Here is a 22,202-nt window from a genome sequence, read left to right as displayed (position 1 = left end):
ACCTGGCTAAATGGCTGGCACAACGCTTAAGCTTCTTGACCCACTCTTGAACAGCCTGGTCACATCATCCACACAATTTTGATAAAACTACAAGGCTTAAATGTGGTTCCTGACGAGATCATGGTGTCCTTTAATGTAGTGTCCCAATTTACATCTATCCCTCCTCACTTAACATATGAAAAAATAGATTAAAAAAACTAAAAGAAGAGTACAACACAGATCAGAACAACCTGCCCAGGACACAAATCATGAAGCCAAGCCAATACTGCCAACTTACCTTCTTCATGTCAAAAATGGACATGTATGAACAAACAAAAGGACTGGCCATAGAATCCCCATTATGCTAAGTTATTGCAGAAACCGTCATGCAAGAACAAGAATACTGTGCATTTCAAAACTACATGTCTAAATTTTGATGCTGCTATATAGACAACAAGTTTGTCATCATCAAAAGAAATGTACTGAAAGACTTTCATATTCTACTGAACTCCATCTTCCCAGACATACAATTCGCAATAGAGGAAGAAACAGCTAGACAATTGCCATTTTTAGATATGCTTGTCAACAGGCACGAAGATGGAAGCCTAAGATACCATAGTTTATGACAAGGCCACCAACACTTTATGCATTCTTAATTTCAATAGTAACCATCCAGTGTCACACAAAAAGAGTTGTGTCAGAACACTAAATGACAGTGTGCGAACCTGCTGTAGTACCCAGCAAGCTAAGCAACTCAAGAGAAGATACTTATGGCAGAATGGGGATCCACAAGCATTTATTACAAGATGTCTGTGCAGCAAGCAAGAGACAGAAAGAAAGAAGATACAAGACCGACAATATGGCACACCCTGCCATAGATCAAAAACATTTCAGAAGCAGTAGTCAGCAGCTTTCTTGATCTGCAAGTCAGCATGGCACACTGCACAGAGGCTACGATACGAGGACAAATCATACATTGCAAAGATCGCTTGGAGGCAGGATATACTTCTAATATGTACTAGATTTCCTGAATGGATTGCTCCTGTGACTATGTAGAAGAGATGGGGAGGAAGCTAATCACAGATTGCAAGAACACAAATGAACAGTCAGACGAGGAGATCTGAACTTATTGGTAGCTTTATATTGCAATGAACAAGGACATAGATTCAATTTTGCAGCTACTTAAGATTGTTGGCCATAGAGGTACAAAGATAGCCAACACTCTAAAAGATAGGCTCTAGATACAGAAGGATCTTGACAGACTTGAACATTGGGCACTATCTAACAAAATGAAATTCAAGAGTGAAAAAAGTAAGGTTCTACATTTAGGAAAAAAACCCAAAATGCACAGGTACCGTATATATGGTACCTTGCTCAATAGTAGTAACTGTGAGAGGGATCTTGGAGTCCTAGTGGACAACCAGTTAGATTTGAGCCAGCAGTGTGCAGCAGCTGCCAAAAAAGCCAACACAGTTCTGGGCTGCATAAACAGAGGGATAGAATCAAGATCACGTGAAGTGTTAATACCATTTTATAATGCCTTGGTAAGGCCACACTTGAAATATTGCATTCAGTTTTGGTCGCCACGATATAAAAAAGATGTTGAGACTCTATAAAGAGTGCAGAGAAGAGCAACAAAGATGATTAGGGGACTGGAGGCTAAAACATATGAAGAACGGTTGCAGGAACTGGGTATGTCTAGTTTAACAAAAAGAAGGACTAGGGGAGACATGATAGCAGTGTTCCAATATCTCAGGGGTTGCCACAAAGAAGAGGGAGTCAAACTATTCTCCAAAGCACCTGAGGGTGGAACAAGAAGCATTGGGTGGAAACTAATCAAGGAGAAAAGCAATTTATAACTAAGGAGAAATTTCCTGACAGAACAATTAATAAGTGGAACAACTTGCCTGCAGAAGTTGTGAATGCTCCAACACTGGGAATTTTTAAGAAAATGTTGGATAACCATTTGTCTGAAGTGGTATACGGTTTCCTGCCTAAGCAGGGGGTTGGACTAGAAGACCTCCAACTCTGTTATTATAAATGATTGAAACCTGAGAAACTAATCCTTGTCAGTCAATAGGAGTACTGATTTACCTCCAGCTTATCAGGTACTTAGGAGCCAAGGACTTGGCAACACAAAGAAACAACAGCCAATCACCAGCAATTAATACACTAATTACTGTATTTTTCAGACTATAAGACACACCGGTTATAAAACACACCAAGATTTTGAAGAATAAGTAAGAAAAAAAAAGGTTTTTTTGTCCTAACCAGCCCCCAGGAACATTTTGCAGGCCTCCCAAACCTTCTGTGTGTCCTGTTTTTTGCAAAAACGGGGGTGTTTTTGCCCTCCCCCTGCCCCCAGGAACACTTTGCAGGCCTCCCAAACCCTCTGTGCACCCTTTTTTTTGTGAAAAATGGGCCCATTTTTAGCAAAAATGGGAAGAGCAGGGCAGGGCTCTGAGAGGCCAAAAATGGCTATATTTGGTGTATAAGACATATCACCATTTCCATCCTATTTTAGAGAAAAAAATGCATCTTATACTCTGAAAAATACGGTAACTCATAGGAAGGCACTTCATAATACGATACATAGAATAGCCTAATCATACATTCTGGTAGAGATAGATGGACTCCAACATGAGTCTGAAAGCTTGGAGGAATAAACCTCTGGTCCTAGTGACCGACCCAGATTGGAAAAATAATTATTGAGTTTCTAACTTCCCCCATTTTATATATCTGCTGTTCTGCTTTATTGTAAAGCATTTAAGCCCATTTAGAAGACAAGCTGTGATTATATTTCCCATATTATGTCATGTAATGTATGTATGGGAACCATTCTTGCTTAAGTTTTGTTAGATTTTTGTTGTATTTATAGCAATAGCACTTAGACTCACATACTTCTCCATGCTGCTTTACAGCACTCTCTCAGTGGTTTACAAATGTCAGCATACTGCTCTCAACAATCTGGATCCTCATTTTACCAACTTTGGAAGGGGGGAAGATTGAATCAACCTTGTGCCAATCAGGATCGAACTCCTGGCTGTGGGCAGAGCTAGTCTGCAACACTACATTCTAACCACTGCACCGCCAGGGCATCTCTCTTTATACAGATAGTTCTCACTTAGCAACTGCCACAGACAGCAACTATTCTCAGTTAAGATGGTGTTGAAAAAGAAACTTTGTGACCAATTTTTGCAGCATCTCTCTATCAACCATGTATTCACAATTACACTCAATTAATATGTGTTTTCTGTGCAAAACTGTAAACTCAGTCATGCTCATGTGATTTTTCACTTAGCCACTGTTTTGTTTAACAGCCAAGTTGCTGGTTCCAATTATGGTTGGTAAATGAGGACTTTGTGAATACTGTTAATTTTTCCCGTTGCTGCATATTCTTCAAATTTAAGTTCTCCATCAGGTATTATTGTATTATTTCTTCCAATATTGACCAAAGTTTATTCTTTTTCATATAAGCATATTTCTCATTAAATTATAATGTTTCTTGTAGATTTTTTTCTACCTATAAGAAAAACTGTAATTTCATTCCAAATTAATTTCCAAAAGTTCTGCATTTTTTACTATATATATCTTTCTTGTACTGTCCATTAGCATCTTTAGCATAGCAGTTTGAGGTTAAAACCTTTTCTGAATTGAAAGATCTTTTGGAAAATTTTGTTTTTCCATGTCTATGTCTATTATCAATGACTAGTGAGTTTACATTATAAAATGTTTGCATGTATATATGGAGCCATACGTATATGGTAGAGTGGCTAAGGTATCAGACTAGAAATTATGAGATGATGAGTTACAATCTTGCCTTGTGTGACTGTTGGCAGTCACTTTTGTCATAAGGAAGGAAGAAAAGCAAGCAAGCAATTAATATTTTGAAATGCTTTCAAAATATTTTTTGTCTTTGAAATCTGTATCATATTACAAATTTTACACATATTTTCTCAATGACATTTTTAGAATCAAAACACTACTACTATTTAAGTTATTTTTATTTAGTTTTTTCTAACATATTTTCAAGAATAACAAAGAATTAAACTCTTCCAATATTTTAAAAAAGTGTACCTTACTTTGATTTGTCAAGTCATCTGCAGACTTGGACATATTTGTGAACTGCAAAAAATAAATTACACAGTCACCTTTATATTTCATATTGTTTTAAGCAAAACTCCAGTTAAGAGCCATAATGTTATGGCTTTAACCTCATGCATATAAACCCCTGATATTCACATGTAATACCTAAATAACAATTTTACTCTTAGAGAGGAAAGAAAGAAAAAGGGATAAATAAAAAAAAGATTTTGAATGGTATTGTTGTAAGTCTCTTAGAGGAAAAAAACAGTATACAGATTTTGAAAATAAATAGTAAACTTTTCTAAAAAAAATTTGTGACTTGTATGTGTATGTGTGTTTGTCTATATCTGAGAAGTGCTGTAATGTGTTTAGGAAGAAGGTTTTGCTTTGTAGGATATGGTTTTTCTTTTTCTTGTTTTCTTTCTGTATTTTATTCTTGGCTGTACACCGCCCTGAGTCCTTCGGGAGAAGGGCGGTCTATAAATAAAAATATTCTATTCTATTCTATAATTGGAGGAACCCCCTCCAATAGTGAGATGAGGTATCAATCATTGTTCCTAAGAAAAAAATGTAAGTTTCACTCTGTGATGAGCCATTCACTGAGCAACATGCCTTCTTTGATGTTCAGTTTTTATTTAAATTACTACAGATCAGAAATTATCAAAAGACCCTGTTATTAGGGGTCATTACATTAAAATAGGCCTGGCTGAAGAACTTAAGTTAATTAAATTATGTTAGATTTAATGTATTTCAGTTTCTTAAAACTCAGTCTTTTGTATATTTACTACTGGTACCCTTAGAAGAAAATTACGATTTCACATTCAGATCTCACTCTTCATCTTAAGTATACCGATATCTCCAATTAATGTAGACTTGGAATTTCTGTTTCTAAGCGATGCAGTCATAAAGCACAAATTATTTGGCCATGTAGCATAGTGACAGCAATTCCAGGACTAACTGGTTGCCATTGTTAGCAAAATCCCACACTTCCATTAAGCAAGAATGTCATATAGCCACCATTTGCAACTCCTGCTAGCTTCTCTATTTTCTTTGCTTTTAAGAATCAAGCCAAGAAGGTTGCAAATAATGATCAAGTGACTGCACAACTCTTTAATGTTCTAATTGTGAGCTGGGTGTTAAGTGTGGAAGCTATAATGGTTGTAACTTTGAGAACTGGTTGTAAGTACCACTGTTGCAAGTTAGAACAATAGCAGAATGAGTGGTCATTAAACAAGGACAATTTACATATATTTTATTCATATTTTACACTAAATTTTAGAGCCTAATTATATTACCTTATTTTTTTGAGTATAAGATGCATTGGAGTATAAGACACACCTTAATTTGGGGTAGAAAAACAAGATTCTGTTTTTGGAATCGGGGAGGAAAACATTTTTGGGTGGCAGAGCCTGCTGCATGCCTCATTTTTGGAATTGAGGGGATGGTGGCACTGCCACCTGAATATACTTTCCTCCCCAATTCGAAAAACGGGGCATCCGGAGGCCAAAAAAGAGCATCAGGTTTCAGACAGTGGGCGGTTCCAGCTAGTGCTGCCACCTGAATATGCTTTCGTCCCCAGTTCCCTGATGCATATAGCAGAACCACACGCCCTCCTCCACAGACTCACCTTCTCTTTCCTTCTCAGATCTGTCTTCTGGGCCAGGAGCAGAAGCCAACCGCCCTCTGCCTGGGTCATCTGGAGAAGGGGCAGCCAAGTGGCAAGCCGCCTTGCTTTATGCCTCCTGCATAGCTCCTGTTCTGTCCCCCCACCTCAGTCCGGGAGGCATGTGAACTGACTCAATTAGCCAGCAATTTAGTCCACGGCAGCTATCAGCTCTGGCAGCAGACCAGCAAACGTCTGCCAAGGTTTTCCCTGATGTTACCGGAGCAACCAGGAAGTCAGGAACAAACAGCAGTCCAGGCCAAATGCTCAGTCAAATAGTTCAGCTCAAGTTTTCTCCAGTCAGTTTGTTTGTCCGTCACAAAGTAGTAGAGCAGCCCCTTCTGCTTTTATATCCTGTAGGGTGTGACTCCATGACTCAGCACTTTCTAGGCCTGCTCCACCCCTTCTTCTGTTGTTCCCGCCTCTCTTGTCTACGAAACCAGGGATCTAACCAGGACCGATTGTCCACAGCTGGGTCTGGAAGCATTGCCTGGGCGGGGGGAGATCCAGGAGACAGAGGCCTCGTCACCTCCTCCACCTGACCTGCCTCTGGCTCCTGGAGCTGAGCCAGAGAGACCGACCCTGCAGAGGGGAGCCCTGACGGCCCTTCCCCCTCACTCTCTGAGTCACTTTCTGGCAGGGGGCAGGGCCCGGGGGGTGGGGGCTGGAGCCACAACAGCTCCTGCTTTGCTAACTGAGTCCTAACCTCCACGTTTCCCTTGGCCGCTTTAGGAATCAGGGTCTGACTGAGGCAGCAAAGGCGCCAGAGGGCTTGCCGGGAAGCGTGTTTATGAGATGGCATTTCCAGGAGGACTGAAGTACTGCGCCTCTATTGGCCCTTGCTGTAAGAAAGCCAGCTTTCTACTCCTACAGCTATCAGTAGGAAGACAGGGGCATCTAGGAAATGGAGCCTTTGGTGCCAGGTCCCTCTTCAGCCCCCATGAAAATCATCCCCCACCCCACCCCACCCACTTCAGTTAAATACACGTAGGATGATAGGGTTTGTTTTAAATGGATAAAAAGATCTGTGCTGCTCGTTATCAAAATTCAAGTGGAAATGAGGATCCCCGCTGCTTAGAACTGCTGGAAACTGCAGTGTGCAGAGGCCGAAAACATCCGAAAGGTGCAGTTGGGCAGGGCTACATTCAGTGTATAAGACGCACCCAATTTTCACCCTCTTTTAGGGAGGGAAAAAGGTGCATCTTATACTCCAAAAAATATGGCAATTGCTATCATCTTCCTTTATTTTTTATTGTTCACACTTCCATAATGAACATTTTTGTATGTCTTTTGTACATATTTTTCTAAAGGATACTTATTACCTTTATGCAGGAATTTATGTATTTATTTATATATCATATTTAAAAACCACCCATCTTTCTCATGGGTTCCATTTTCTTACAGTGATTTTCTATAGGAAGATTAAATAAGTTCAGAGCTATTTCATCATATTTCTCATTGATGGGGGCAGAATTTGTAGTCCTTGTTGTTTGTGATAGGTTTTATTAGTATTTAGAATTTCTCAAAGCATGAATAAAGAGAATTTAGACAAACACATGTCATTTAGGAGTGGGAACCAAAAGGCCAGTTTATTGTTGCAGATGGATCATTGAATTTGAGCTCAAAGGAAAGAGACATTTAGGAATCTGTCTTAATAATCAGAGACACTTTTAAGGGGGACTGTTTTAAGTTACAATAAAAATACAACTTTAATTACATCATGAGAGGTTTCTGGGAAACTTTACACAAATTTGCACCTATCATAGGGTGGTCTAACAGGTTTTAATAAGCCTTGAAAGCTAGCTTTCAAGTTCACAGAGAAGCAGCAATATACAGAGAAAGACTCCCATCACCAATATCTGCACAATGGCCTACAACCAGCCCAGGAGAGACTAAAATCCAGCAATAGCTTACTTAGGTTGATGGAAGATTTGAAGAATTTGAAAGCAGAGTGGATCTATGGGAAACAATAAAGAGCCAACATGAATGGAACCAATGGAGGAGCTGGCACCTGGGCCTAACAAAAGCGTGGGAATAAGGAAATCATTGAATAGACTGCACATGAGTATAAAATGATTCAGGGATACTTTGAACAAATGGGGCTATCTAGTTGCTTCTGCTTCTGCTTTTTGCAATGGTGGTAACATACAGATGACAACACATATGTGTACCCTTTGTGCCCCAGTCAGTGTTCAACTGAAGACCTCATGGCAGTGCAACAGAGCACAATTAACGTTGCTAGTTTCTGGGCAAGATCTGTTTAACTTATACATATCTTAGTCTTGTATTTCATATTTTAAGTGTTACATTATATAGTATGCTTATTTTAATTGTGATGCTTCTGACATGAATAAACAAACAAGGTAGCTATAATGCTTTAAGTGATGTGTTTATCTGAAAATTTATTTATCCATAGTAGGTATTTTTCTGATATATTTATTTATTGAATCTATGCAAATTCTTTTAATTGGTAGTAATGTAGCTGTGCTAAGTGACTTATAAATAGTTTTAAATATGTAAATAAATTACTGGCATGCATTATTCTCACAAGGAACTATTGATGTAGTTTTGAGATTGTAACTAGCAGTGGAAATTCACTGGGTCTCAATAAATTACGAGGCATAATCTTATTTTGAAACCAAATATAAACTATTACAAAGAAATAGCCTTTATTCTTCCCTTATTCCATTCCTCATTTGAGTTCCATTCCATCAAACTCTCTTAATTGTCCTGCTGAAAGAGCTGAATACAAGTAAATGGCTGCCATTCTCCTCAGTGGGGAAAAATGTTGCTCCTCTAGCTACTGCTTCTTCTGAAATAAAATAATCCATTCAGCTCCTAAACAGAGAATATCTATTTGGAACATACTGCATTTTATTGCAGAACATCAAGAATGTAGACTGTACAATTTTGCAATTAGTACATTCCTTAGATATTCTCAAAAGGACAGCTATTTTGCAAGTATATTATAAATACTAAAGTGTTTAACAATGGAGGCTATGTTAAATTTAAAAAAATGATTGATTATAATCAAATAAAATAAATTCATTTCAGTTGTGTTGTTGTTTCTATAGGAAATGTGCTGCCTTAAAGCTTTTCATTCTGCCTGAATTTTCAATCTTTTATGTGACAATTTTGCTACAGATGCCTTCAGGGATGATACTGGTTTATTGTCATGCAATGGGTTAAAGAAGAATGAAAGTGGAACACAGGCGTTCTGCTGAGAAAATGTAAAGGCGCTGCCTGCAGCTGTATGGCTCTACGTAGGCACCTGTGGGTTTCAGTGTGTTTAATGCATAGACTGCAGTATGAGGCTATCACTGACATTTGCTGACTCCAGTATACTTCTCTGTCTGCTGCCCTGCCAGCTTCTGCACCATCCATGAGACAGGCAAAATGGTGCAGCATGTTTGAAGCTTCCTTAGGAAACAATAACCATCAGTATGCAGCAGAGGTAGGTGAATGGTTTTATTTAGCTGCAACAGAAAGAGGGAGTGTAAGACTTTCTTGTTTATAATGTTAACCAAAAATAATTCTAGCAATACTGTCTTTTTCTAATCTGGAATTTTGTGACAATATTTTGACAAGGTATACTGACAATATCTTGATTATGTACAATAGATCAGCATGCTACTTGTAAAACATGTAAGAGTATGTGTTGGATAATTTATCTAGCATGTTTTAAAAGAAAGACTATAAGCATGCAGTATCAATTTGATAAATTATTATGCTTCCAATCGTAATTTTTCTGAGATGTATGAAAGGTAAGAAGAGATGAAAGAAATAGAATTTAATTTTATCCTATTGTGAATAGTGAAGGATTTTCTGTTGAATTGGCCAAGGGAGGACACAGCAATCCCAGAGAATGAATGCTGTAGCTATTTTTAACAGCTGCAATATCAGGTTTGCATTGCAAATGCTCGACATTTGTTTGACACTTGTTTAGTGTTTATTAATTATGTTTGATGAAAGAAATATAATCAGATCCAGCGTTATGTTTTTGCTCAAAACATGTATTTTCAAAAGCTGTAAAAAATATAATAATTTACAGCAGCCTGTAAAGTTACAATTAAGAAAGTCAATAGAAAAAAGAATTTTAACATTGGATTTAAATGTGGTTTTTTCTGAGCTTCTGATTTCAGCATATCTCACAAGCATTAATAGATGCTAGTAAGTGAAATGTGCAAGAAAAAGATAGCTAAACTGTCTAAAATGCTAATTAATTGTATTTTGAATGTAGCAGATTGTGGAATCTTCAGGCTATAATCCAAGATTGTAGATAACATAATTGAATAAGAATGATTTAAGCAGTGCTGTGTCATTTGGCATAGGGATGGGAGGAAAAGGAATGCAGACACTTGAATTTTGCTTATAGTAGTGGTATTGCACCTTAACTTGTATGATATCTAAGATTAATTATGTTTTGTGCAATGAACTATTGGTGGAATAAAAAACTAGTCATGTCAGAGATGAAAATGTAATTTTTTAAAGAATATTTTCGTTACTGGCTAGTTTATCAGATTTTTATATTAAAAATTATTAATACTTTTTTTATTTCAACATCACATATTAATCTATCACAAGGTTCCATCCTATATCTAGAAATTTAATCCTGCATGGTATTATGTGGGCAGTATATTTGAATTTATTAATACAGAATATTAGTCTTATTAACTCATCCATTTATTTCAAACAGAGGAAGACACTTCCAGTCCCTTAAATTTAAATCACAGGCTATTTTTTACAGAATTGTCAGTGTCATATTCCTGTTCTAGATTTAGATGAATATTATTACTTGAAGCAACATATAATTCCTCTGAATTGCTTATATTTGTTCTAGTTATTAAGGCTGTACCATGTGATAACTTCTGAATATTTTAGTGTCTCCAAAATGTTACGTAATTCTTATGATACATTGCAGATGAAATTGAGTACTGTACTATGATCAGACCTATAATAAGATACAATAAAGCATAAAATACTTCCCTTTCAAATCTCAATCGTTTATAAGAAAGACATATTTTTTTAGCCTCTAAAATATCAATGCCTTTCAATGACTTTTCCCTACTGTGGACTGTACTACATTTAAGCTGAATTCAGAGATGCTTTTTCTTCATTATGTACTGCTGGTATTTCATATATTTCTGTGTTGCCATGCTATTATATAAACAAGTATGTGCATGTATGTAGTGTCTTTAAAATATAGGATGTAAATGTATGTTTGAGACAGATTAACTGAGAAGAAATAGGGACTGTCAACAGTGACACCTTTTTAATTGGCATTCTCACAGCAAGCTATTGCAGTCTGAACAGGTGGAGAAAAATGTGTGTTGGCCTTGACATATTTATTATAAGGCAGCTGAAGCAATAAAATATACTACTTTATTAAATATATGAACATATTTATTTAAAATATTTTAAACTATATGTTTAATAGTTTATGCAGCAGTAGATTTTGCTCTGAAGTCATAGAATAAAAATCCATTATGTTACAGAATCTGCTGTTATATGCACGGATGGTTGTGCAAGTAAGTGCATATTTGTAGCTATTTTTGAAACAGTCTAAAATTGTTTAATGTAAATTATTCGATGCAATATGTTGTTTTAATGGTTATTTTTAAAATAATCTAACATTCTAATAAAGAGATAGATAGAAAGATATCTGGTTGATAGTCTTTTATGGTGAAAACAAAATGGCTGGTTATTATTGCTGCAAACTGCAGATGTAAAACTGGCTGCAATTAACTATCTTTTCGGTGAGGGAAAGCAACAAGATAAACATATATAGACAATATATTTGTGCTAAAAATTTCCGGGGAATAAGGATAAAAAAGTAGTTTCTTTAAAGTGTAATATTGCATAATTTAAGGACTAGAGTTTCATTTTAAAGTTTGTCAAACATTACTCGGACTAATTTTTTTTGGTTTTATGCTATATGCTTTTATTGACACTTTCAGAACATATCCTTCCATTTAATTAAAAGAAATGTTAGGAATTGATGCAAGTAATATCCAAAATACTGTCTACTAATACACAGTATCCTGTAGGGAAAAGGGAAGAGCTTATCATACTGACACTTACACTTAGAGGATTGATTTTCTTTGGTTTATATATAGAAGAAAATTTGTTCTGAAAATAGTCTCCTGGTTTCAAATATAGAAGGAACTTCGAGACATTATTGTTGGAGGGGATATTTCTAGACCCCCGTTTCTAGCTGACTTTTAAACTAATAGTTGTTCCTCTGCTCTGACTAAGCAAGTATACAATATGAGTAAAGATGATCATGAAGCCACACCCAGCAGCTTCATAGCATTTATGTAACCTTATGTGGCAATTTGTGAATAATTTGATACTGTCTTATCTCCAGGCATAATCAAATGCTTCATTTTTGTTGCTTCCTAGGTTCATGTTCAAGACTAGTTTGTCTTAAGCTATTGATTAAAGAGAGATTTTCCTCAATCGTTGGTTTCAAGTGGTAATAAAAAATGTACAGTTCTAATTTAATTTTAAGTAGGAGCAGATACCTTCTCTGTTGTATATTTCTCTATGAGAAGTGATATACTTAATTTGTAAAACATGTATTTATATATAGATTATGACGGATACAATCACTGGCATTTTCACTTAAAAACATTGAGAGCAGGAGATATGGGATACTGTATTGTGATACTTTGAGTTACTAGCCATTGAGGGTGTGAAGATATGAGGTGATATGTGTTTTTCTCCCATTCAAGCAATAGATACCAAACTTTTCCTCTCACCATCTCCCAACTTTGCTAAAAAGTACAGCATAAGTTAGAGAAGAAATGCATGATGAAACAAGGAACAGATGTGAAAAGTCAAATACATTTTATTAAAACATTATTTGTATGTAGAAGATAGTTTGGGATATAACTCTGCTTCACTTAAACCATTATTTATGTCTTTCATGTTTACTTCACAATGTCTGTGTATCTTTTGGAAGAAAGTGACTGGTAGAAAATAAGCTGTGATTTGCTCCAAATATTGGCACCTACCTGAAAATACAGTTTTGTATCTAGGATTTATTCCTTGAGTCTTCTATGGGCCTTTTATATCTTCTTTGCTTGGAAATAGCTCATTTTCAGACAATTTGCTTTACTAGTAGATAGAATACTAGTACTAGAAATACTAAAGAATTTCAGATAGCAGAGTTACAAAAATTCTTCAACAACCTGTTCCTAGTAGGATAGATTATAGCCACAAGAGCAAGGGTCCTCAAACTTTTTAAACAGGTGCCAATTCACGGTCCTTCAGACTTGTTGGGGGGCCGGACCGGCTGGGGTAGATGTGTTTAGGTGGTCATGTGACTGGGTGGGCGTGACTATGTGGTCATGTGATTGGGTGGGCGTGGCCAAATTAGCAGTCCATTAAGCAATACATACAAATTAAACTTTAATTTGTTTTGATCCTGGGGGTATTTTATTTGCTTTTGTTTACATGTTGCTCTTTTGGTTGACTTCTTTTTACTAGATCATTTTTTAAAGTTGTTTAGGAATCTAGTGGTCCACTTCAGGAAACTCAGTTTTGCAGCAATTCTTCTCAGTCCCAAGCAGCTTACAATCAACAAGTAGAACAAACCAGGAAGGCATTGCCTCTCCTTGTTTTGGATGGGTGGGAGGCAAGGGACTCATCTCAAGAGCTGGGCCTTCTTAGAGAGGCAAAGGAGCAGATTTATGTCTACTACAGAACCTGGAAACAGGCACCCCTCAGCAACAACCTCCTGTATACTTGGGACTGTTCCCCGGCCAAGTCCCCCAGCACAGGTTCCTTTTGTTCTCCCTCCACTGCTGCTCAGTGCCAGAACAGACAAAAAGGAAAAGGGGTGCTTCTCCTCTGGCCTTGATTCCTTTGCCCCCTCCCCAATAGCTCCCTTGCCAAGATAATGTGTTTCATTGTGGCTGAAGTAGCAGCCATGAGATCTAGGCAAGCCCCTTCTGGCACAAGGGCCTCCTCTGCCTTCCTGGGCTGAGGTAGACTACCAAGTATACTAGTCCGCTTGCCCCCTTAATTGGTGGAGGAAGGGAAAATGAGGAATTACTAGACTGACCTGCCTTCCCAGAAAGGGCTGCCTCTGTTTCCCCCTCCCCTCCCCAATTTGGCTATTGAAATTAAGGCCGGCTTCCCCTCAGCCCTGCCCTTGATCGAGGAGCCCATAGCATCAATCTGAAAGCTACGAAGGGGGATAGGGGAGCATGGGAGATGCACTCGTATATTCCAATTACGAAAGATTAAAATGCTGCTTTTTTAAAATGCTGCGCCAAAACCCTTTTCTTGAGTGGGGAGAGGAAAACCATCCTTAGCGCAGGGCTCCTGCTCCCGCTGCCGCCATTCAAGCCCATCCATAGCAGAGGTGACATCTGCAGGGCCAGAGGTTGGGGGGGTTCCTACTGGTGACGTTGCCTTGCTGCCACCTGACAGGCGAAGTAGGGGTGACAGGCCCTCTTTATAGTGAGGGCCCCCTGGAAGAGATTTGGCCATTCCAGCTCCCCCTCAGTGTGCTCCCCGGGGCAGATATTAAAATCTGCCTGCCCCACCAGAACTGGGCAGTGAAGGGCAAGGATCCTGAGCAAGATGGGGAGCGGTGGTGGCAATCAGGGCAGGGAATTTGGCTCATATGAAGTGCTTCAGGGAAGAGCCAAAGAGCATTCTGGGAAGCCTTGCTAGCCCCCCCCACCCCGCCGTCCTGTTCAAAGTGACACCACCAGCATCCCAAGCAAGGCAGGGAATGGCGGCAGTGGCATGTGGGGCAGGAGATTTGGCTGATGAGAAGCGCTTTGGGGAAGAGCCAAGGAGGGTTCTGATACTGTCATCTCCAATGCGCTCCCCTCCCCGCATGTGTCAGTCCACCCACCAATATCACCCTTCCACCATCCGGCCATAGCTGCCCACCCATGCCCTTTGGCCAAGCGCAATGGGTGCATATCTCCCTCCTCTATGTGGAGCGGCAGATGCATGAGAGAGGTGCTTCGTCAGCACGCCCTGCAGGAAGTGGGAGAGGATGTAGCATTTCCCCATCTGCTGCCAGACCTAATACAAGGTGCCCAGCTGGGCTTCCCCAAGTGTGGAGGGGTAGGAAGTGGTGCCTATCCCAAGGCTGGAATAAAAGGGCCTTTGAGCCCCAGGCACCTGTTCAGGCAGCGCCTTGCCGACTCAGCCTCTCGTGTGGAGGGAAGTCCCACTACCCCCAAGCTACGCCTTCCCAGAACACCGGCTGAGTGAGGAATTTACAACCCTCAGCTCAGAACGGAGATGTGGGGGGGAGTCTGCAAGACAGAAGGGACTGCAGCCTTAGGAGCTCTGTCTGAAGGAGTTGTGTCAGTCGGGCAGCTCCCCAAAAGTGCTCTGGAGCTGCTGCCTTGCAGGGCAGGGCTCGGCTCTCCCTGCTGAGCAGCTCCAGTGAAGGAGGCATGTCATCAGGGATCTCTACCCCTGGCAACTCCATGTGGCAACTCGGCCGCTGCTCGGTGGACCCGCTCAGCCCAAAGGCAAAGTGGCCAGCTAGAAAGGCTGAGCAGAGGTGGCAAAGCACAACTAGGCCCAGCAGGCAAAAATGACCACCACAAGTGGGGAAAGCCAGATCACCATCAGAGCCCTGGCTGCCCAGGCCCAGCAGAGATGAGGGGGAAGGCAAGTGATCCCGGCTGGGCTTAGGCCGCCATAGCGCCAATGGGGATTGAGTGTTCCCCGGGCCTGGTGTTCCCGGCAGTGACAGCAAAGGCCTAATGGACTTGCATGAGCTGTTGGTGGCTTCAGTGGTGCCATAACTGCGAGGAGGCCAAAGAGATGAACAGCGGCGACCTGATGTCCAACCGCAAGCTAAAAGAGACAGGACGGAGCAGGCAGCAGTTGCCCCACACCCTCCTCACTTTTTTTTTTTGCCTGCAGCAGCAGCAGTAGCCAAAGGCACAGGCACAGGGGAAAGGCACATGGTCTGGCCTGCTGGATGCATCAGGCAGCCACCTGCCCTATCCCAGCCACATGGGATGGAGCATGCACGTCTGGTGGTCCGCATCATGTGCCTTCCCCCTTCCGTTCTGCCTGCTGCCAGTGACAGTGTTGCCGCCACCATGCCTGTTTCTTGGGAGGCCAGCTGTGGAGTCCCAACTGCTGGACACCTGCACCTTAGTGGATGCCGCTCCTTTTGCTGCTCCTTTTGCATCCTTCCCTGCTGTGGATGCCAGTGGGTGGGGAGGGTGGCCAGGTACTGCGAGGCTGCTCCACCCACATTTCCCCCCCCCCACTGGAAGCCTCAAAAGCGAGGCATGTACTCTCCAGGCAACCATCAGGGCCACCACGGCTGATTGCCTGCTTTGAGTGCACTGATTGATCCCCACCCTGAGTTCGCCGTGGATGGAGGAAGTCCAAGGTAAGAAGCTGAGGCAGAGGGCACCATTTTCCCCTCCCAGGGCCTCTGCGCATCCCGTTTTGGGCCTCCCCGGCCTCCAGAAGCTCTCTGCTGGCCAAAAGCTTTGGCCTTACTTTTCAGTTTCAGCCTGCAGGGCTCGCGAAAGTAAGGCCTGCGCTTGGCCAAAGGTGGGGGCCAGCAGGTTGGTGGGGTGATGTGGGCAGGGCAACCTTATGTCCCATATAGGCTGTATTAATTGCTTCAGCGGGCCTTAGTTTGACAACCCCTGCACTAGAGCATATTGCTTTAAAATTATCTGGAAGCATAAAAAATTCTTCTATGTGATAACAAGTTATTTGTAATTATTCCTTTAAGAGAGAAAGGAGAAGCAGTAATATCCCTATTTCCTTTTCATGTTTGTAATAAAGCATACTTGAATATTTTAATGTGGTATATTCTTGCTTCATTTTTTTAATGAACTTTTTCATGGCTTCATATATTTTTATTGAGCTCCCATGCTTAGTTTGTGAAATTAATATTTCTTAATAATTTTTTTTATGAATCAAGTTTTTATTAAACTGAACTTCTGGTAAGCCCTTGATTCCACAAGCTAAATTATTATTTTAAACTCGCTTCAAGAGTGAAAAGCATATAAGGCTACAAACCTATGTATTCTTACCAAGAAATAAAACCCATTGAATGTGTCTATGAAGATTCTCAAGTCATCCAGCTCATGGAAGACGTTTCACTTCTCATCCAAGAAGCTTCTGTTCTTCTTCTTTGCTGAAGAAGCTTCTTAGATGAGAAACAAAACATCTTCAAAGAAAAAAGCTAGAAAGTCCAGTTGCCTCTTGAAAAAGCATCTTTGGGAGACTCATTGGTTGAACATTTATGTGTAGCTTCTCTTTCTCTCTCTTTAGTAAAGTCTATTGTGAGTTAAAATACAAACAGAAATTAAGAAAAAAGAAAGAGAAGTGCAAAAGAGGATAAAAAAGAACGAAAAGTGACTTCCAACTTTTTTTCAGTGCAGTAAATACAAAAAAAGTTACAGTCACAACTTTTTGCTTTATATTTCTAAATATTTAAAGCCAATTTCTATAACAAGTAACTCATTCTAAAACTGGTGTTTCATTTTTTTCAGTTTTGAATATAAAATCCAAATAAAAACAAAATTACATAAATTCTTTTCTTTAAATTAAAATACTTTTTGCCATCTCCAACTCTATCATATTTACCATTAATTTGAAATGAAAACTGAAATGTGAAATATATGATTTAAAAAGTCTCCCTCAACAATAGTGATAGTGACTATTTAATAGATATTTTGTAGTATAGCTCCTATAATGCATCTATAATTGTTTCTCAAAACTTCCAGAAGAGTATTATATACTCTCAAAACCTTGCAAAAAATCTTAATAAAATTGGTAAGATTTGATCATCCTCATTCAGTTGATGTTGAAAAAGCAAGAAACTGAAATAAATGAATAATTCTTATAGTGGAAAGAGTAGTGAAGAGATCTGATCTGATTGCTCTAATTATCTATTTGGTTTCTTTTATTTATTACTAATCTGGGGTTTTGCATGAATAATATATAATATACTTTATAATACAGCCAAAAAGGTTATTCAAAATATTTAAAACAAAAAGGTTTATAAAGAGCTCTATAAAAGACCTTGTCAAAATAAATATTCAATAAGTTGGCAAATGAAATTATTATAATTATTATTTAAAATGATATGTAACACAATTCCTAATGACTCTGGGAATTTAAAAATAAAAACATTAAAATGATAAAAATATAACAACAGACAAGAATAAAAAGTTAAGATGCAAAGGGTGACAAAAAATTGATTGGAATAAAGAAAAACAATGTCCCAAAATCCAAAAGGCCTGGGTGAACAGTATAAATATTCAGTATAAATATTCAGTATAAATATTAAATAATTGTCAGTGTGCTGCTAAGGAATTAATCAGAATATTTTGGTAGATATTAAAACATATATTTTTTACTTATATCCATTCCAGTATTATATTTGCTTTTGGTTCACCGCAATCATTGTTCTCAGCATTTAACAATCAGTTATTTGTAATAAAATGTTAATGATATAATAAATCAGAGTAAATAGTTCAAAGTTAAAACCACAAAATACATTTTAAAAGTTGGGTACGTTAAAGGCAGTTCAATTCCATGCTAGGAATTATTAGAAATTATCATGTCAGTGTAGTCTGACCCTCAGTCACTCTATACTGTAGATGGGTACTCTCCATGCCCCTCAGGACGCTCTTTATAACATTGTGCATAATTCTGGAGGCCCCATATTGTATATTTTCTTTCTGTTACTGGTGAGAAAAGTCTGGCTTAATAGTTTGCACTCAATTTTGAAGTTGAAAAGACTAATAGGGATTTATTCTGGAGTTAGGTGATCTCCATATGTATTATGGAAAAAGTTAATTGAACGCTGCATAGGGCAAAGCTCTTCAACTAACTTATCAATTATGTATTGGTTCAGGTGCACAACTATTGTGCAGCTGAACCAATACATCTACTGGAACATAGTTTATTTATTGGATAAAATTATTTGCTGCCTATTCTAGGCAGTTTACAATAATAAACATGAAAAAAATCAAAAGAAGGTAAACAAAACAAAACAAAAATAATAGAACAATAAAATAAGCAATGAAAAAGAAAACAACAAGACTACATCAATATAATAATAAAAAGATGGATGGTAGAGAGCAGAGAGTGAAGGGGAAGTAGAATCAGCTATCAATCCAGCAACCACTTCCTAGTGTGGAACTCCCCCTTTTGTCTCCAGAGACAAAATTGGCAGAGCCGGGTTTTCAGGTTTCTACAGAAGGATAAGAAGTTTTTTCTCTCAAAGATAGGATGTTCCAAAGAGTGAGCACTGCAGCAGAGAAGTCTCTTCTTCTAGATTCCAGTAGAATTCTTTGAACAAAAGTATATGTAGTAGGTCCACTCTGCTGGCATGAATTGGACAGGCTTGTCCTAATTGGTTAAAATATGTAATCAGGAGTCAAGCTCAACCTATGGGAGGCTTCTCATTATCTTCATTACCATTGCTATAATGTGAGTAGTTTTTAAACTATTTTGACTATTTTTAAAAGAAGAACAGATATACTTACCTTGGCTAGACTAAATCCCTGCACCTTCAGCAGCATTTAGCTGTTATAAACAGCTAAATAATAAATAAATGCAAATAATAATAAACAAAATCATATTTGTAAAATATCATTCACATGGTGGCACCATCCTATTAAACTAAATTAAAAACTGGGATGCTGCAACTAAAAGCTAGATTTCATACCAATCATAAGCATGGACTCCGACAGCTGTGAATCTAGTAACTTGGTTAGCAAAATGCTGTTTAAAATGGGTACAGGTGCCAGGGAAAAGATCTAATGGGGTACCTTCAAGTCCTTTAGCACTGAGTCTGATTTGAGTGACAAATTATATATTTTTTGATAAGCATTTCATGGACTTATAGGGCATCAAAATAAATCTATGCTGATAGAGATATGATTTTTTTGGAGTGGGGGAATATTCACTTGATTAGGATGAAAAAGCAAGTCATAAGCAGCTTGCCCCCTTGTAATAGAGGCATGAATTACAGCAAACAAGTAAACACTGTCTTAAATAGCTTCTGAACATAAAACAAGACTCAGAAACTTCTGTAATGGATACTTACTCAGTTTGATAATATTGACATTTACTATTTTTTACTACTGTAGTCCATTCTCGTGAGAGGATTCATGCCACTTGGATAAGTGGAATATGTATAAGGAGGAGAGAAAGAAGGAGAAGAGTAAAGTGTAAAGCACGATGTCATGTGATGGTATTGCTTAGTGATGGCAATCCTGGTTATTGTCATAACCAGGACTCTGCAGGTCATTAAGATATGGAATGTATGCGGACAGATGCTATGGCCTGATGCTATGAAATGTAGTCAGGTGGACTAGGAGCCATTGGATGCATGCCACAGACAGTTTAATGAGTGGTAGAAGTGGAAATGGCTTGCAAACTGCAAGCTCCTGTTGGTTTGCTTGTGCGAAGCCAGCAGAGAAGGTCACGTGATCATAGAATGCTGCAACTGTATAAATATGAGCCAGTTGCCAGTACCAAAATAATGATGATGTGATTGTGGGGGTGCTGCAGCACCCACAACTTCATGAATTAATCATAAGTCTCCCTCATTAACATGACTATCATAACTTTGATTGGTCAATGAATGAATTGTCATAATCCAAGAATGTAACTGTATCTAGGTAGGTAAATAGGTGTGTGTGTGTAAGAGAGAGAAGAGGGAGGGAGGAGAGAGAAGAGAGAGAGATAGATAGATAGAGAGAGAGAGAGAGAGAGAGAGAACACGAGAACACTTGTATTGAAGGAGTAAGTAAAAATAAGCCTAAAGAAGGAGCTATCTCAGATGATTGATGCCATATGGCCAGATGAGTAAAATAAATCATTTAAGACATATGATTCTACTATAGCTGTAGTATGGGGTGGGGAGGGGGGAAGGAGAAGAAAAAAGTGAGAACTATAACTTAAGACACATTTGAAGAAGATGGTGGCTCCATTTACTTTCAGTGAATAATGGTGATTCTATTCAGTTTATTGTGGCTGCTAACCAGTGCTAATAACAAATAAAATCGAGTGCTTCTGAATAGCACTCATTCTTTGGAGTATTTCTAATCTAAAATTTAGATGTGGTTCAGATGAAAAATATTGTATTGGAAGATGAACAGGAGATTGCTTTCTTGATGATTTCCCTAACTTTCATTAGCTTTCATTATTATAATTTAAAGAGTAGCTAACCTGATTCTATGTAGATGTTTGTACTGCAATTCCCATTATGCTTGATAATAGACATATTTTTGAATCTAAAAAGAACTGAAGCTTCAAATCTAAGATTTCTGTAAATGATAGGTGCCACAATTATATATAACCATACAAGATTATGTTTGAGAGATTTGCTTTACAGTTTTTCTTTCATGTAAGAAAATTGAAGAAGTTGATGTTAGGGATCTGTTGTTGTTCTCTCAGTCGGGGAAAACGGCCGTCAGGAATGGGTTAAATCTCCTCGTTGCTGATTGGACCGAGTCTTTAACTTGTTGCTCATAGCCCCCGCCTTCTCTTTCCTTCCAGCTTTTTCGACTCGGTTTTGCTCGGACCAGTCGTGTTTAAATTTACCTCAGGCGGTTTCTTTTGCATCGCTTGAGGTTCCCTTACTTGTTGCCTTTTTATTTCTATTTTTTTACATTTTTCGATTTTTATTTGCCTTTTCTTTGGATATCCGGTGGAGGAGACGGGCTCCCAAGCCGCTAAAGACCGCCGCGGCGGTTTCGCAGCTTGCCGAACAGCTGGGAAGCGCTAGCGGGCTTTTCCCGCCGCGCTGAGGCCGCAGCAGCAGCAAATTACGAGGCATTGGTTGGAGGAGCTCACGGGCAGGTCCCCAACGCTCTCTCTCAATCGGCGGCTCGCCCTTCCGCCTTCGCCGCTGAGATCGCAGCGCTGGATTGCCTCAGGGAGCCCTGCTAAGCCGCGCCAGAAGCCACGAGGTGAGCGGCCCGCCCTGTCCATCGACAGAAGGTTTTTTTCGGGGCTGCGGAAGCTGGGGAGAGCCTAGTCAGTGGCTATCGGGCTGGAAATCGAGCAGCCATATTGGAAGCGCGGCAAAATAATAATAAATAATAAATAATAATAAAAAAAAAAGAGGTCACTTTAAAATTTGCCGCTTGACTACCAGCGATCAAGATCCAAGCTGGGCATTGTTCGGCAGCCTCCTCAAAGAGCCGGTGGATTCAACTGAGAACTTGTGAGTAGGCCGCAGAGGCCGTAAATTGGCGGGAAAAGTGGCAAAATGGCGGACGCCAGTATTAATCAGCCTGATTTAACGGTTTCACCTCCTCAGTTTTTAAGTCATTCCCCTCTCTAAGAAGGGACGTTCAGGTAAGACAACGTTCCCTTCTCTGTCTGCTACTAACCAGGTGCAAAAACACACTGATTTAGATGAAATGCTAAAAGAGATCATTTTGAGGCTTTGGCTGAAATAGGCCCAATATGTGTAAACAAATCGTAAACAGATATA

At 39.2% G+C, this 22,202-nt stretch overlaps 1 protein-coding gene across 6 annotated transcripts in view; it reads left to right on the top strand.

The window, feature by feature from the left end:
- The window catches only part of TANC2 (tetratricopeptide repeat, ankyrin repeat and coiled-coil containing 2), a 329,859-nt gene that overhangs the window by 69,893 nt on the left and 237,764 nt on the right, over positions 1–22,202 (top strand). Inside the window, exon 2 of one of the 6 annotated variants that reach the window (XM_058179547.1) lies at positions 8,873–9,182. The exons of the other annotated variants lie outside the window; for them this stretch is intronic. The gene's annotated coding sequence lies outside the window, so the exon portion shown is untranslated. The remainder of the gene's footprint in view (positions 1–8,872; positions 9,183–22,202) is intronic. 6 annotated transcript variants of the gene reach the window in all.

The sequence above is a fragment of the Ahaetulla prasina genome, chromosome 4, assembly GCF_028640845.1.
Source record: "Ahaetulla prasina isolate Xishuangbanna chromosome 4, ASM2864084v1, whole genome shotgun sequence".
Taxonomy (NCBI): Eukaryota; Metazoa; Chordata; class Lepidosauria; order Squamata; family Colubridae; genus Ahaetulla; species Ahaetulla prasina.
This window is presented reverse-complemented; position numbering and strand designations above follow the sequence as displayed.